Genomic DNA, 8232 nt, shown 5'->3' with positions numbered 1-8232 from the left:
GGGAATCCAGTTACCATATAAGAATGACCACTAAATGATAAGAAGCCCCAGGTGAGGTGGGCTGGAGAGATGGCTCAGAGGTTAAAAGCACTGGCTGCTCTTCCAGAGGGCCTGAGTTCAATTCCCAGCACCCACATGATGGCTCACAATGATCCATAATGAGACATGGCACCCTCCTCTGGACTGTAGGCATACGCACAGACAGAACACCATATACATAATAAATAAATAGATCTTTTTTAAAAAAGCCCCAAGGTTATGCAGAAGTTAATTGGAATCCTGTAGAAATGGTAGATTTGAAAAGATTTAAGGAAATAGTCTTTTTTTTTAAAACGCTTATTTATTTATTATGTATACAATACTCTGTGTGCATGCCTGGAGGCCAGAAGAGGGCGCCAGACCCCTTTACAGATGGTTGTGAGCCATCATGTGGGTGCTGGGAATTGAACTCAGGACCTTTGGAAGAGCAGGCAATGCTCTTAACCTCTGAGCCATCTCTACAGCCCACCTTTTTGTCTCTTGTAGTCATGGGGCTCTTTCCTCTCCAGCCTCCAGCTCTTCCTCCGGCTACTTGCTGAGTTTACATCAATATGATTCAGTAGCCATCACTAATTGGCTACAGGTTTTACGGGAGCTCTGTTGGTTATTGTTATACCCAGATCGTGGGGTCCCCCCAAAAAACCACCACGGAGTCCACACTCGTATTCAGCGAAGAACCTTTACTCACGCTCAAGCCTGGACCTTCCGTCCATCCAACACAGCAGTAAGGTCAGAGTGCTCCGAGCACAGCTGAGGTGGAGTTTTTCTCTCAGCAGAGGTTGGGGTGAGGGGACTTCTAAGGTTCAGGACCCCTGATTTGACATTGACTGACATTTGTCTATGGGATGGATGGATGTGTGCTGCTCTTTGTCAGGTGAGCCTATCTGTAATGGTTGGAATGTTAGGTATTTTCCCTTGGATGGTCTGGTCCTGGGTGGTGCCTGGGTGATCTCCATTGAACCTGTAGGGCTGGGTCCTACAGTCATCAGAAAGTTAGGGGGGCTGGGGGTGTAGGTCAGTGTTGGGGTGTATGCTTAAGATGTATGTATAAGATCCTGGGTTTAATTCCTAAACACCAAGGAAGGAAGGAGGGAGGGAGAAAAAAGAGAAGGAAAGAAAAATTAAAGAAACATTATAGTCTTTTTTGATCTTCCCCTCCTACGTTCAGTACAGAAGACTTTGCCTGAACTTGGCAGGACTTGCCTGATGTTCGGCTGCCTAGGACTAGTGGCCAGCAGCCCACAGCACCCCTCTTCCTGTTTCTCTGACTCCTCTTCCAGCCTCCACTCCTCTCTACCGACTCTTTCGGGGCACACTGACTCTACACATCAATTGCTCCCACCTGAAATATAAAACTCGACTCTCAAATTTGATGTTTTAACACAGATTGTTCTTTCCCCTGAAGGGTCAGCCCTAAAGTTTGCAATGATCTTTGGGTGGTTTTGTCTAAAGACATCCATCATAACACCTGTGCCGCTAGCTTTTGTCAGCTCAACAGGAATTAGTAGGAAGGGGGGACCTCCATTGAGGAATCGGCTCCATCAGATTGGCCTGTGAGTTTATCAGTGGGACAGGACATTTTCTTGATTAATTTTTGAGTTAGGGCAGCCCAGCCCACTTTGGGCCAGTACCACAAAGCATGGGCCTCTACTTCAGGTTCTACCTCCAGGTCCCTATCTTGAGTTCCCACCCCAACTTCCCTTAGAGATGGATTGTGATGAGGAAGTGTAAGCCAAATAAACCCTTCAGTCATTGTTTATCACAGCATCAGAAATCAGAGGAAGACCACACACACACACACACACAGAGAGAGAGAGAGAGAGAGAGAGAGAGAGAGAGAGAGAGAGAGAGAGAGAGAGACTCGCCCGAGCACACAAACACACAGAGTAAAGTTACAAAGAACAACTTCTTTTTGTTGTTGTTTTTTTTTTGTGTGTGTGTGTGTGTGTGTGTGTGTGTTTTGTTTTTGTTTTGTTTTGTTTTTGATGCTTGTTTCTAAACAGGATGTCTGTTGCTCCAACCCTCCTGGAATTCACTATGTAGACCAGGCTGGCCTTGAACTCACAGAGATCTGCCTGCCTCTGCCTCAACCTCCCAAATGCTGAGATGAAGGCCTGCACCCAGCAAAAGCAAGTTCTTTAGAGCAAAACTGAGTGGCCAGATAATGGTTAAATTGTCGGTGGAGGTGACCCTCCCTGGATAGGGGCCAGAATCCTGCTTCCTCTTACTTGCCCCTGGGCTTCTGCCTTTTGGCTCTGGTCTGGCCCTGACTTGCTCATTCCCCAGCCTGCCCTTCCCCAGTTTCTATTGACACAGCAGCAAAGCTGCCCTCACTTCCTTCTCTCCTTAGGACTTCGGAGGAGGAAGCAGTGTGAGGGCTTCAGAGACAGCAGGAAGTTCCGGAGAACTGTGAGCCTGAGTCACTTGGGTTTGCTCGGTTTTGTTTCTGTCCTTTTTGGTGCTGGGGATCTACATGGGGCCTTTCACGTGCCATGAAAGGCCAGAGCTTTACCACTGAGTTCGCCCCAGACCAAGCCCAGTTCTTTCTTTCTAATATCCTGTGGGTACCAGTGTTACATCCCTAGGACCCGATGTTAGTCAGTTGGAAACTGTAGTGTGCGTACTAGAACCCGGGTCCTCTGGAAGAGCAGCCAGTGATTTTAACCACCGAGCCATCTCTCCAGCCCCCATCCCAGTTCTGAATTACTCAAGGATGGGTCACCCCATGGCAGAACCTGGTTTGCTTTCTCCTTCTCTCTTTGGCCAACTTAGGGGGGATACTCTGCAGAGACCTCAGTTTACCTTTTGTGATATTTCAACAACTTTGAAGTTTAGTGATTTGGTTTTTTTGGGGGGGGGGGAGGGGTTGGTGTTTTAAATACTAAATTGTTGTTTACAGGGTGAGTTCCAGGGCAGCTGGGGTGGTTAAAGAAATTAAGCTTTTCAAAGATTCCAAATAATTGACTTAGAAGGCTCTATGGAGCTTATCCTCACATTGGTCAAGGCCTGAGTTCAAGCCCTTGTACCGTGAAAACACAACAAAATGCTTGCTTAAGCCACACTAGTCCAGTTCTCACCTCCCCTCTGTGCTGTTGTAATATAAGCCATAGATCAGGACCAGGGAGACAGCTCAGAAGGTAGACGCACCTGCCGCCACACCACACCCAAGGACCTGAGTTCAATTCCCTAAAGGAGGCGGAGAGGAGAGAACGCTTTCTAGTTGTCCTCTGGCCCCTGTTCTGTACGCTTGCCAAGGGACACACACTTGACACACAAAATACATATTAAGTTTTCAAAAGTCTTTTTTTGAATCCCAAATACAATCAAGATCCCAGAACCCAAAGTTATGAGGGACTTGAAAGAGAATGAAAATTCAAAGGCAAGTAGGGATGAAAATATTGAGAACAAGAAGGATGCAGGTAGGATGTAGAGTTCGAGGCCAGCTAGGATGATAAAGTGAAACTTTGTCTCAAAACACAGAGATGATAGCTGATAGGTAGGGGAAGGGGGGGGGGAGAGGAAGAGAGAGAGAGAGAGAGAGAGAGAGAGAGAGAGAGAGAGAGAGAGAGAGAGAGAGAGTTTATGGATCAAAATTTGAGCCCACTGCCAGTCTGTGGAAGTAGGCTGACTTAAATAGCAGCCTTCCTGGTATAGATTTCCCCAGGACGGAGGGCTTTTCACATCCAGCTTCCGGCCAGCAAGCATTAAGTGACAAGCCCTCCTCCACATCCCTGCAAATGAGCCTGAGCCGGGTCATCGTCTGGCCCAGTCCCCTGCAAGCGCACGCAGGGTTTGCGGTGGCTGCACAGGGTGGGAACCAGAGGACAGTGTGGGAAGTCGGGCGGTTGTACGAGCACCCAGGGGGCAGGCGCAGAAACAGGAAGACCGGGATTACAGTCCGCTTTATAACTCTTTTGAAGTCGCCGGACCCAGCTCGGGAAGCCTGCAGGCTGCGAGCGCGCTGATCAAAGGTCCCTCTGCGGGCTCAAATTAGCACGGAACTGGCGAGCCGCGCTGCACCTGCCCGCGAAGAGCAGCGTGGCCGCCAATCAGCTCATCTTGTCCGGAGGTGAGCCTTTCCGAAAGCTCGCCCAGGCTGACGGTTCGGGTACTGTCCGGGTTGAAGGGGAAAGGCGTGCTCTCTTTTTTCTTGCATGGAGGTATTTGCTTATTTTTAAAGACGGTCTATGTACCACTAGAGACCCCTGGCTCTCCTTGATGCACATCCCGCTTTCGAAGGCGAATAGAAGCGTTGGGGTTGGGAGAGAGAGGGATGGAGTGGCGTTATCAGAAACTCGCGCCGCCCTTTAATGCGCCGTTGTCCCCGCATCTCAATTAAAAGCGATGGTATAAATAGAGAGAAAAAAATGAGAAGAATTAAAGGGTCAAAACAAAAACAGAAACTTACTGGGGGAAAAAAAGGTTGTAGGCTCAGAGAAAAGAAAAAGTATTGAGCAGTTGGGCGAGTGTTGTTACTTACATCGGGAAGCTGCAGCGAGCACAGCGAAGGAGTTCTTTGTGCCAGACTCTTTGCAGTTCAGGAGACTTAGCAAACCCAGAGGATGTGTCAGTGCCTCCGGAGAGTCACCCCAAGAAACAGATGCGGATGTGATCAAAAGGAAATGGAGTGGGGGAGGAGAGGCGGTAATTTGGCAGACAAAAAAAAAAAAAGTATTTAGAAAAAGAATTGTAAACAATGATTTGATCACTTTGGAGTGGCAACTCCAAAATCTTTAAGAGTGTAGGGTTTTTTTTTTTTCCAGGTGGTTTGATTCTGGCACAGTGCACACAGCGTGAATCTGCGGAATCTGCTGCAAAATTACAGCCAGCTACCGCAGAGAAGCTGAACTCTAGGTAGTCGGCTTCCTCCCCCTTTACAGTAGTAACACCTCCCACTAAATCGTGACGTTTAAACGACCAGTAAGTAAGGTGCTCAATAAAATGCAATAATGCCATAAATGGCAATATAAGGTGTTCAATAAATATTATACCATTGCTTTTAACTTCATCTGACTTTGTTTCTATGTTTAATGTATGTAGTGTTGGGAATTGAACCTTGGACCTCTGCAAGCAAGGAATCACTGAGCCCCAGCCCCACCAGCTCTTACTCTGACATTTCACTGCTCTCCTGGATTTACAGAAGATACTAGAAAAATTCTACAATTAAAATGAAGTATTAAAAGGTGTTACAAAAATTTTGAAGGAAAAAATTGTATTTTTCTGTGGCATCTTGATCTATGATATAAATTGTGAAATGATTGGATTGAACTAATAACATATCAAGATTGTTCAATAGAAATTTTTTTTTTTTTTTTTTTTTTTTGGTTTTTCGAGACAGGGTTTCTCTGTGGCTTTGGAGCCTGTCCTGGAACTAGCTCTTGTAGACCAGGCTGGTCTCGAACTCACAGAGATCCACCTGCCTCTGCCTCCTGAGTGCTGAGATTAAAGGCGTGCACCACCACCGCCCGACTCATTAGAAAATTTTAAATAAATTATGTTCTGGATTGTATGGATTGCTGTGCTCCCGGCCTTGGGGATAAAACGCTGACTGTATAATACTTATCTCCTTGACTTATAATGATATTACAACCAGACAAATCTGACATAAATGGAAAATATTCTAATTCCAAAAGGGATTTAAAACACTTATCTAGTTTAGAGATTTATTTTTATTTTATATGTATGAGTGTTTTGCCAGCAAGTAGGTGTCTGGTCCCCTTTGAACTGGAGTTAGAGTCACTAGTTAGCTCCCAGGCAGATGCTGGGATGGAACCCCGGTCACCTCTTACCACTGAGCCGCCTTCTCTTCAGGCCCCACTCACCTAGTTTTATCTGGCCTGTCTATTTTGTTCTTTTGTGGTGTTTTGTTTGTTTGTGCTTACTGGGGATAGAAGCCAAGGCCCTTCAAACTGAACTGTATCTCCAGTACCTTTTGCCCTAAGCCTACACTATACTGTGATGAACATCTCGTGTAATGTACCCGAGTACCTGTATCCCAAACCAAAAGGCCACAGAGCTGCACTCCAAGGTCGGTTTTCTAAGTGAGAGCTGTGACTCACTGTGACTGCTCCGCGTGTCAGTGTCCTCACCAGCCTGGGCAGCCGTGAGTCTACTGCTTTCACACCATTGATAGGTCAAAACACTGTAACTATCACAAATTGGCAGCCGTCTTTAAGTAGTAACCCTTGGGGTGTATGCATTCCGAGACACCTGCTGGATACGCAAAGTCACCACCAGTCCTGAATCCTCTCATATATAATTCTTTTTCCATATTATGTGTGCACAAGTATCATCTTATGTCTCAACAAGTACTTGTCATGTGCCGTGTGCAGTTTGAGGTTGAGAACCAGAATTAGCCTGAGCTTCTGTTTCTTCCTTCCTCACGATGTCACAGGTACAGTTGATCTCCCTCAGATCTGACCGACTACAGGATGTGATTTTTTTTTTTTTTTTTTTTTTTACTAACCTTACTGGGAACTTTCACTTCTTTACTTACGGGAAGATCTTTGTAAACTCTCTCTGGCGTATGCTAATTGCCACCATGGCTCACTACTCTCGCATTTTTGTATTATGAACACTAGCTCTGGATGCCCTAAGTCCATTCAGTAATTAATACGGCTACCATGTGATTGACCAGCAGGCAGCAGAGCCCTGTGTTGAATGGGGGTGAGTCACAGGGACTCACAGGAGATTTTGTCATGCTACTTAGAACAGCGTGGAATTTTAAACATGAGTTGTCTCAGTCCTTATGAGTAACTGACACCCTAAGAAAGGTAGATAAAGGTGAACAATAGTTTATATTGGCTTTTCACAGAAGCGTTCCAATAAATTTCAAACCAAAATTCATTAGAAAGAACTTAAGGCAATAAAAAAATTATTAGACCAGGTGACAAGAGATAAACAAGACCATAATAGCAACTATCTTTGTTTTATTTCAATTTATTGATCTCACATTAAAATTTATATGAAAATTTATACCTTTAAGATATAGATCCTATATATTATTGCATATATGTATATGCAGTAATTTCAGATAAGAGCAGAATTTGCCCCAATATCATAAGTTAGAATGATCTTATCAAATGTCAACATATTCAAGTTTCCGTAATTTTATTTACAAAGATAATAGCCAGCCAGCGGGATGACTCAGCGAGTAAAGGGTCTCCTCACCAAGTCCTATGACCTAGGTTCCATTAGAAAGAGAGAACTGACTTCCACAAGTTGTCCTCTGATCCCCATATGTGTGGGGTGGCCCACACAGGCCACATCACATTAAAAAAAAAATACACGAAGTGACGTGAAGTGGAGCTTGAAATTTTTTTCTAAGGTCGCGTTCCCTAGAGTAACAACTGTCTTCCGAAATCTCCCCATGGTTTCCTTTGACTTACCTGCAAGTGCTGTTTGCTCACCGACTGCCTACAGCAATCTCCTTTTAAAGCCAAGGAAATTTCCATCATGGGGTCTGAGTCATACACCAGTCACCCACGCACAACCTCCAGGGTTGCACAGGCTATTGCTGTCTCTCAAACACTTCATTCAGAAATCCGGTTTCCCTGACATTTGTTAGATCTCTGTGACACTAGCTGCTCTTCCTCATCGATTTATCGCGCTTCCCTTGATTGTTGGTGGTGCTGCTGTGGCCGCTGGCTAAGCTGCCACCTTTGCTTCACCTGCCACGCTGCTGAGCGTGGTTCAACCTCCGAACCGCGAGTCCAGCCCACAGGGCAGTCTGTTGTTAATCAAGTCAGGATATAGGCAGGCCAAGACTCGACACATTCTCCCGCCAATGAGCTTAGTAAGATCTAACACTCTGATCTCTACATATTATTTTTTGTTCTCTGGCCACGCTTCAGAGATACATTATTCATTTGGGGGTCAGGGATAGATAAAAATCCGGAAGTGATTTCAGGGCAAATAGGGGCTAGGCTTCTTCAACCAAGTGAAGCCTGTCTTATGAGTCCGGTGTCAAATATCAAATTTAGATTGAAATTTTAACTGAAAAACAGGCCAGGCATTGGTGGCACACATATTTAATCCCAGTACTCGGGATGCAGAAGCAGGAAGATTTCTTAAGTTTGAGGCTAGCCTGGTCTACAGAATGAGTTCCAGGACAGCAAGGGAAACCCTGTCTCGAAAAAAAAAAAAAAAAAAGATTGAAGAAAAACAAACACCACTTAAAATGTCAGTGTTTGC

The 8232-nt window shown here is 45.3% G+C and overlaps 2 long non-coding RNA genes across 3 annotated transcripts in view; one reads left to right on the top strand and one right to left on the bottom strand.

Moving 5' to 3' along the window:
* The window catches only part of LOC126516040 (uncharacterized), a 14654-nt gene extending 9862 nt beyond the window's left edge, over positions 1 to 4792 (bottom strand). For both annotated transcript variants that reach the window (XR_007596002.1, XR_007596000.1), the window contains exon 1: positions 4520 to 4792. This is a non-coding gene — a long non-coding RNA (uncharacterized lncRNA). The remainder of the gene's footprint in view (positions 1 to 4519) is intronic.
* On the top strand, positions 2128 to 5523 carry LOC126516039 (uncharacterized). Its single transcript, XR_007595999.1, has 3 exons — positions 2128 to 4108; positions 4803 to 4959; positions 5080 to 5523. It is a non-coding gene; the product is annotated as an uncharacterized lncRNA (long non-coding RNA).
* Positions 5524 to 8232: the final 2709 nt, after the last annotated feature.

The sequence above is a fragment of the Alexandromys fortis genome, unplaced genomic scaffold (genome assembly GCF_014885135.2).
Source record: "Alexandromys fortis isolate MF-2015 unplaced genomic scaffold, M_Fortis_MF-2015_v1.1 scaffold_143, whole genome shotgun sequence".
In the NCBI taxonomy this organism is placed as follows: domain Eukaryota; kingdom Metazoa; phylum Chordata; class Mammalia; order Rodentia; family Cricetidae; genus Alexandromys; species Alexandromys fortis.
This window is presented reverse-complemented; position numbering and strand designations above follow the sequence as displayed.